At 33.5% G+C, this 9,643-nt stretch overlaps 1 protein-coding gene across 3 annotated transcripts in view; it reads right to left on the reverse strand.

The window, feature by feature from the left end:
* LOC106459928 (glutamate-gated chloride channel-like) overlaps positions 1-8,104 on the reverse strand; it is a 115,693-nt gene extending 107,589 nt beyond the window's left edge. For all 3 annotated transcript variants that reach the window (XM_013919594.2, XM_022386503.1, XM_022386504.1), the window contains exon 1: positions 7,650-8,104. The gene's annotated coding sequence lies outside the window, so the exon portion shown is untranslated. The remainder of the gene's footprint in view (positions 1-7,649) is intronic.
* Positions 8,105-9,643: the final 1,539 nt, after the last annotated feature.

A 9,643-nucleotide genomic window follows, 5' to 3' on the forward strand; every position in this document is an offset into this window, starting at 1 on the left:
TTGTAAATGGTAAACCACAGTCCAAGTGACTTGTTAATCTAATCTTTGTAAATGGTAAACCACAGTCCAAGTGAATTGTTAATCTAATCTTTGTAAATGGTAAACCACAGTCCAAGTGACTTGTTAATCTAATCTTTGTAAATGGTAAACCACAGTCCAAGTGATTTTGTCCTTTTAATCTTTTCTTATTCATTTTCGAATTTCTTCAGCGTGTTACAAGTTCGTGAAAAAATTTAAACGAGGCAAAGGATTTCCTTAAACTTCATGAAGTGAAGGTCATAATCAAAATCGTGCAACCATAAAAGTATATAGCGTGGAAAGTTGATTTTCATCACATTGTCTTTCATTTGTGTTTCACAAATTTCTTTATATTCTTGTTAATCAGGTACTAAGTCGTGGATCAAATAGTATGGTAAGCAAATGGTGCAATGATTTTTATGTGGTAGCAAATACCATCTAATTTTACTCTAACGAATTAGATAAAGCTTGCTCCTACATTTTATTAAGAATGTTCTATTAAATAATAGGCATGTCTTTATACCAAATGCCTTTTTCACATTGACTTGAAATGTATCATTGTGCAGGTGGACACAACAATTTGGCTTCATAGGGACGTAGGATTTTTTATATGATTGGCTCAATATGTTGTTCTAGAGCCACATTTCATTATGGGGCCACACTTTTGGGACACTATGAATAATAAATACACGTTGGCATTTGTTGTTCTCCATTGGAAAATATAAGAGGAACACTTAACAAGTCCAACTTATTTATATGTATTGTTGAATAAAAATACAGATGTAAAAGCTCTACTAGAGCGTAATCATACTAAAAGGTGATGTAAGCTGTGATCTTATATCACTATTATCTTTGAAGATGCGCTTTTGCAGCTTCAACTTGTCTTTTATCCTCTTCGTACAAATCAAAATAATTAAGAAATCAATATTAAAGGCCATTCAATTGAAGGAAAAAAATCTAACTTTCGTTGAAAATAATTCTAACATAACTTCAGTTAAAAGTTCAGAGATATTACTTGTCAGTTTCCAACATTATTAATTTAAGTTCTTTGTTCTCCTCAAGAAAAATAGTCAACTATTCGAAAACGCTCGAGTTTTGGGTCTTATATTAAGTTTATTACACTTTATATGTGATCCTTTATGCTAACTCTTTTATCAAGAAAGATTATTTTAATGTCATTTGTCTAGATTGTCTTTGAAGTCCAGGATCAGCGACATGAGGAGAGGTTTTTAGGAGCCTTGCCTGCCCAGTTTAGATCCAGTTTCAGATTCCAAACTGATAAACAAAATCAACGACAAATCATTACTAAAATTAAAGTCAAGCACAATAATAATAATAATTAACAAAAAAACTCTCGTTATTAGTCCTTCCCCCAGTGGCTCAGCGGCAAGTCTGAAGGCTCATAAAGCTAAAAATAAAGTTTCCATATTCACGATAGGCACAGCAGAGATAGCTCATTGCGTGGCTTTGTGCGTAACAATAAATAAACACTCTCATTATTTTTAGGATTGAATATGTTTACAGGTTAGTAGCGATAATACCTATTGCCAGCAAACCCCTTTGTAGGATCCCTTTAGTCACGGTTAGTGACATTTTCTAATCTGCGCATATCGAGGACGGAGTCATGTTCCATATCTGAGCTGAATTACCATTTTGTTGGTAATAGTTATAAGTTTAGGCTATTATATTTCTGTTTAGTGTCAGTTACCCTACTGATCATTTATTTACTTATTTGTGAAAGTAAATGCAACTGATAATTTACAGCTGACTTTGTAACTAATAAGATAGATAAGTGCGTCTAAGGAAATCGGATTGTTTACAAGAGCTTTTACTTGTGTACATTTATATGTTCAAGGCAGTTCGGTCGGTTAAAAGTAACCATCATATGAACGTTCGTAATTTTGCAGAAATTTCGTGGGCGTTGTTATTTGTTTATTGCACTCTCTAGAGGGCCAGCTCACTTGCATATCATTATGAACATCTATTAATTAGAAATATAAAAAATTATTTAGTTATTATTGTTCTTTTTTTAATAGTGAAATGTTTATATGAATAAGCATGCAGACCTTGCGGATAATGCCATTCAAGTTTAGCTAATGCATTGTTAAACAAATTTTAATTGATAAATAAAAATAGAACCATTATTCTCTGTGATAAAGAATTCTGATTGTATATATCCCTTTTTACACACAATTTTATAAACACTGTAGTTGTAACATGCTCGCCCTTTCAGCCGTGGGGGCGTTATAATGTGACGGTCAATCCCACTATTCGTTGGTAAAGAGTAGCTAAGAGTTGGCGGTGGGTGGTGATGACTAGCTGCCTTCCCTCTAGTCTTACACTGCTAAATTAGGGACGGCTAGCGCAGATAGCCCTCGTGTAGCTTTGCGCGAAATTCAAAAACAAACAAACAAGCATGAACATTTAGCTAAAATAAGATAATCTCTCATACCGTAAGTCAGGCATTTATTCACTTATTTCGTTAAATTCTCGCTATCCATTCAGATGTAATCTATGATTTGTAGGATTGTTTTTACACAGTAAATTGCTAAGGCTCACTTGTATAATCAGTACGTTTTTGCATGATATATGACACGGTCTTTGAAAGAATGGCATACTTGTTAAATATATCCGTATCACGCGTACACGTTTATTACATTAAATATAATGCTGCCGCTAGGGGGATTATGAGTAATACACTAGCAACCTTAATATATTCCATAGAAGAAAATGATTCATTAACTTAAAGCGGTGTCGCCATCTAAAATGTTGCAAAGGTAAATTTGGGTAATGGTTTTATACTTAAACCTGAAGTATTGATTATACTAATCAAAGTGCTGATTACAAATAACTAAAACTATATAACTGATACGTTGTATTGGTGGATTTCTGTACATAGCTGGTTCTAAAAATCGCGACAGAAGCAAGCTACATAACCATCAGTTTTGATCACTTTCATCGAGAGATCAGTTTTTGTAGCTTGTTCGTTTTTTTAATATCGTTATTATTATACTGAGAGCAGAGTCTGGAAAACACGCATGTGATAAGTTATAAAACATACAAAATATATAGTAAAATATCCAGCAATGGTCGTATATAGTATGTATGTGTTTTGTTATAGCAAAGCCACATTGGGCTATCTGCTGTGCCCACCGAGGGGAGTCGAACCCCTGATTTTAATCCTTATTGCTGTCCCATCGGGGGACTCATATATAGTAATTCTGTACAGAAGTTTCACGTATAGCTATATATATTATGCACTTCACTGGGTTTTTGCTTGACTATTCAGTCTCTTAATAGCAAATTCAACCCTTGTGTTCTTGATAGCATGTAGAAATGTACATGTGTGTATCTTTGGTGGAGAGGATTAAAGAGGATAAGCAAATTTACATATCGAGAACTAGTTTTAAAATATTAGAAATCATTTAAAGTTAAAGCGGCAACTTTAATTTCAAGTTATATTTTATGTTAGTGAGATTTTATTGCGAAGCAATGTATAAAAATGTCTGTTTTAAATTAATGGCGTTTGTCTCGGAAATCTGCTCAGAACATTGAACAGTAATTTTGTGATTGTATATACTTTTTAATGAGCTGTTGTTAAGTAATTTCAGTAATGTTTTCCGTAGGAGCAATCATAATATGCGTGTGCGTTTAATCATTATTAGTATGTAGTTCTTGAATTCGTTAAATGTTTATAAATGAATGCCTAAATATTTCTGTCATTTCGAGTTATTACCTTTGTTTGATCCCCAGTAAGTGTGCTGCCTTACAACACTAAACTCCGGGGTTCAATTTCTCACAGTGGAGAGAGTGCAGGTTTGTATTGAATGTGTGGTTTAGTGCTAAACAACACAACAACAAAAGACTTTGCTCGTCTGGTGCTTCTTGGTTTGTGATGGTAAGTGTAGAAAGGTGAACCAAAACAGGTTATGATTGCATATAACTGGCAATCATTAGTAATAGAAGTATTTTATAACATACAGTTACCAATAATTTGTGATTTAATAAATGGTTAAAATATATTTATCCTCACATTGAAACGGATAGATATCCGTCTATTTTACCAGCTTTACTGACGATCTCTAAAATGATTTAGTATATTTTCTTCGATTTACTTTCATCTTCTCTATGTTCTAATCCAATGTACATTTTTAACTGAGGAAGAAATATAATTAGATCTTACCAAGGCCGACATCACCGTGAATGTACCAATGCAACACAGATTACAACCTACATAGCTACTAGGTCTTCCATTATTTAAAACAGTTCTACACCAGCTATTAATTTCAAACTCAATAGGCAAGCGTCTGGTATAAAACAAAAATGGCTGCCGTATCATATACAAAAGTTACTATAAGATGGATTCATGTGTTCTGTTGTCACGGTGTTGTTTGATATTAATTTTCATTTGTCAAGATTTTTAGCTTTGAGTATAATAATGATGTAACAGCTAGAAAGTGAAGTCCAATAACTATCCAGAAGATAGGGAGCAGCTTATATTGGATCTAATTTTATTTTTGCCATACAGAGGTCCTTCCTCCCTCAAACAACTAAAATAGTCCTGTACGATGTTAAGAAAACTAAATTAATTAAATTAAGTGAAACGTCGTGAAATTCTTTTAAAACTCATGTTTTTCGCTTCTATTTAGAAAAGCCAATGGATTGTTACCTTTCATCAGTTAAAAGAGCAGATGGATTATTACCTCTCAAAACTTAATTAATAAACTATATGCGCTTAGAAAATGATGGAAATGGAAGAAAACGTTACAAGTCGTAATCACCATCAAATTATGTTTAACGTTTTTATTGAATTTATTAAATCCGAATCTAATGCTCTTTTTTCAACTATATATATATATATATATGAAGTGTTTGTTACTCTTTCAAAGCGAAATAATTATTGACAGTACCTAGCTACCTAGCTGTCTAGCAAACATAATCAGTGTTCAGTCTTAATGTATATATACCGCTGCAAGGCAAGAAAAGAACCAAGTGTTAAATCTTGCCGTACCTATACCACTTCAACGTGAGAAAAGAACCAAGGGCTAAATCTTGCTGTATACGTACAACTTCAACGTGAGAAAAGAACCAAGTACTAAATCTTACTGTATACATACAACTTCAACGTGAGAAAATAACCAAGTGTTAAATCTAACTCAATCTATATCACTGTAAGGGGAAAAACCAAAGTGTTAATTTTAACTGAATCTCTTCGTCCGCGAGGTAAGAAAACCTCAAGGGCTAAATGTAACTAAATCTATGCTGCTATAATGTGAGAAAAACCCAAGTAAAAAGCTAGATAACTTTTCGATGAAATAATGAAAAATTTTGCATTTTAAGAAACTATAAAAATAATATTTTTCACCCCAAAAGAAAAAAACTGTTTTATTTTGAATAACATTCTTATCATTAAATTAATTGGGTTGATCAGAGTTGACAGAACTCGAAATAACACTTCTCTCTTGGTAATGGAACAGAAACATTTTTCCTGTTGCAATCTTATATCTAGTTATTCAAGCGATGACGTGTTTGACTCTACATCAGTAATTCCTTTTAAAACTTCATAACTGACTGTTTTATTTGTAACCTCACCTAAAATCAATCTGGGCCGTGTTAGATAACTCGGCGAAGCATAGGTTTGTAAGATATTGAAGTGTGTCTTGTTTGACTATAGCCTATTCATCGAGGATTATGGTCTGCAAGTGGTTCACATAGGTTTGTAAGATGTTGAAGTGTGTCTTGTTTGACTATAGCCTATTCATCGAGGATTATGGTCTGCAAGTGGTTCACATAGGTTTGTAAGATGTTGAAGTGTGTCTTGTTTGACTGTAGCCTATTCATCGAGGATTATGGTTTGCAAGTGGTTCACATAGGTTTGTAAGATGTTGAAGTGTGTGTTGTTTGACTATAGCCTATTCATCGAGGATTATGGTCTGCAAGTGGTTCACAGATGTCAGCAGAGGATTTTCTGGAAAATGCATATTCAAATTTATCAGAAAAGGTGACCAATTGATTAAGATCCGGTGTTTATGCTGACAAAATAAAATGATTGAAGCCACTGCCATCTTTTCACAATTTGATTACAGTGGATTCTTGCATTATCATCTTCCAGGAGTTCTTACTCTTCTGAGTTAAAATGCGTCATTGTAGAATGGGCATAATAATCAACAATTCTTAGACATACACTGGATGTTTTCTCCCTTTTAAAAGAATCAAAGAACCCTACTCCTTACACGAGAATGCTCCTAACATAATTATACCACCTTCAGCATCTTGCATTTTTTCAAGATTATGTGTCTAACATGGTTAACCTCACATTATAACTGTCAGTGCAGAACAGAATGAAACGCCTTTTACCAAATCACAAGACACGGTTCCAGCCATCCATTGTCCATATTTATACTCTAAGCACCATTGAAGCCTTGCCTTTTTGTTTGAATCTAAGATAAACCGTTTTCAAACTAGTTATTGACTATTATGTGATAAGTTTTGTAATGCTCTTCGTATAGTACAGTTGGAGTTGGCCGAATCTTTACAGGCATCTCTTATGTCCTATAACCTCGTCCAGTCGTTTTTCTCTCGGTCATTCACCGGGGGTTAACTACAACAAGTTTCCCTAAAGACAGATGTATTTACTTTCATAAACTCTGACAAGATATCTTTAAACAGCTAGAATAACTACGATATGACTACATTTCTCTAACATCTCACATGATCAGTCTATTTTGCTCTTGCATTGTTTAGCAAGTATGTGTGTATGCGTGAGCGAGTGATCCTAATGAAGTATTCAGTTTGTGTGTTTACTCCACATTTATTACTTTTTATAACTTTGCTTAAAATAGTAGATTCTATAATGATTGGTCTTTAAAAACTACTTGAAATAAGATGTTCGAAAATGTTGGTTACAGTATAACAAAAACATTTGCAGAACATGAAGAAAAATATAATAAAATATAAACCTTATTGTGGCGACCCGCAAACTAATCTTTCATTATCATAAAACATGTAGAACAAAGTACATTAAGCTCTGTTTTCATCGCAATTTACTGCAAAAGTTTCTTGTCAATTCTATAAACTTTAAGTCTCCTCACATTCTGTAACAAGGTTTAATGGTGATAAAGTTAATGCAGTTAACCGGAAATACAAAGAACTTTTTTATACCACACAACAAATGGTAAGTACTCTCATCCTATGATCATAAATTACTTGAAATCAAGATGGTATATATAGAAAATGGGTACATACCTGCGATAAGTACAAAATAACATTCATATTTTTAGGAATAGAAATGAAAAAAAAAACTTTCAGTGGAAAAACTGTTATGGTGTCTAAGTAAATTCTGTGCTTTGATAACTAAGAGGAAACTTTTCAACTTTTGGTAAACATTTACCAGTCAGGTGAGAGCTGAAACTGGAAAAGTACTAAAACACTATATAACAGATTCTGTTCTGCAATTTGCTCTTGGCATTTTGTTGCGTGATCTCAAAAGTGGAAAAATGCTCATCGTATCAAAGATACTTCATATTTAAATGAAAATCATAGGACCTTAAAAACAAATGACTATTGAGTACATGTACAGATAATATAAACATGAACTCGTAGTTCTCAAGAAACATGATAAAATACCTTACCTTTTTAACTGGATCCACAGTCTTCTCGAGCTACAATAGGTTGGATTTTGACATAACTAGATCGGTGTCTTCAGGCTTAGACAAGCTTCCTCGGAAGAACAGAATTTGTAGACATGTAAGTCGGATTGTTTTTGCTGCTGTCCTTTAGAACGTTTTCTTACAGGAAATGCCACCAATTTCTTAATTTTACATAAAACAAATCACCTTTCCATCGCACAAATGAATGTTTAAAAACATGACACAATGCTAGTGTTTGCACTGGTTCTTACTTCTTATTTTTTTCAGATAACAATATAGAATATATCAATTTTTTTGTTACTTAATATGTCATCATCCCGGACAGAAATCCAACAGCTATCACTGTATTCTCTGTGTAGAAGATCTAAACAGAGAAAATTATAGCTCTGACTATTACAAAACAGCCTTTTTCGACTCGTACACATTCATCAACGCTGCCCCAAACCTGCCGAAGCCAGTTCAGATGCGAGCTAGTGTTAAAGGCCAGTTGCCGAGGGAGAAACGCTCGGCGGCGCCACTATCTGACAGCAACATTTCCAGTGCGAGGTGCTTCTTGGCAAGTAAATATTGGCACAATAGTCATGCGCACTAATGACCTGAGAAATGAGCTAGATTGCTGATGTAAGTAACAGTTTCCTATTGTGCGTTGAACAATGTAGTGGTATTACACAATACAATAAATTTATAATCACTTGCATAATGTTTTACTCTCTAACTGTACGGAATTCTGAGTTTCACTACATATTTACATAATGCACACTGATTTTCTAACGGTTAATGCGGATATTAATAAAAACGTGGGAAATGACAGAAATTAAGTGGTTTTTAACTTAATCTTCCAAAAGTGAATACTAATCTGAGTTCGAAACGTTTCTAAACTTAATTGTTGTAATCCATGTTTTCTACAGAGATTAATATGGCCTTGTCTAATTAGGCATAAGATCGGAGATAATGAAGGTTTTAGGTTATATCATAGTGTTGCTAGAAGCGTTCACCAATACAAACAGATTAAAAATTTACGTTAAAACGTTGTTCATGTGATGAAAAATTAATGGAATAAACATCTTCAGAAAACGGATAGAAATCGAGCTTGACTGCAGATGTTGACTAGTTTGTTAGGCATAAAAACGTTAATTAAACATTTAAAATTGTTCATAATTATGGATTTATTTTGTAAAGAAATAGACTGACCTTCAGCAATGTTGTCTGATCGAAATAGAAGGATTCAACAGTAAATTGTACCTAATTTAATTAATTAAACATCGAACAAAGGGGACTTGTAAAACGCAACACTTGGCGTGGCCTAGTGGTAAGTAAGCTGGAACTGTGAATCCGATGTTTATGGTTCGCAAAATCTCTCTCCACTCATTAGAGCCGTGGGTTGCAATATAAGAGTGGTGGTCAATACAAACCCTGTCTTCGTTTTTCATTGTTTCTTTCAGCTCCTGTTGATGATTTGTGGTTCAACTTCATTTCCAGTACAGTTTTTGTCCAATTTCAGTTAAATAAGTTTATCTTTTATTTATTTTTCCATTCAAATACATTTAATGTTTCCGGTATTATTACATTTTCACTTTAAATCACAATGGAATATTCCAATCGATTATTCTTCTATTTTCTTTTTACCTAATTTTTAACTTCAACATCGTATCTCTTTTATTCCACCCATGCTACCTACGGCGAATTACTACACCTATCCTTCAACATACTAGGTCCTTGAATGTTCACTTATTGTGGAAATTGTGTAATTCTTCCACATACTAGGACCTTGAATATTTACTTATTGTGAAAATCGTGTAATTCTTCCACATACTAGGGCCTTGAATATTTACTTATTGTGAAAATCGTGTAATTCTTCCACATACTAGGACCTTGAATATTTACTTATTGTGGAAATCGTGTAATTCTTCCACATACTAAGTCCTTGAATATTTACTTGTTGTGGAAATCGTGTAATTCTTCCACATACTAGGACC

Source organism: Limulus polyphemus, unplaced genomic scaffold, assembly GCF_000517525.1.
Source record: "Limulus polyphemus unplaced genomic scaffold, Limulus_polyphemus-2.1.2 Scaffold683, whole genome shotgun sequence".
Classification (NCBI taxonomy): Eukaryota; Metazoa; Arthropoda; class Merostomata; order Xiphosura; family Limulidae; genus Limulus; species Limulus polyphemus.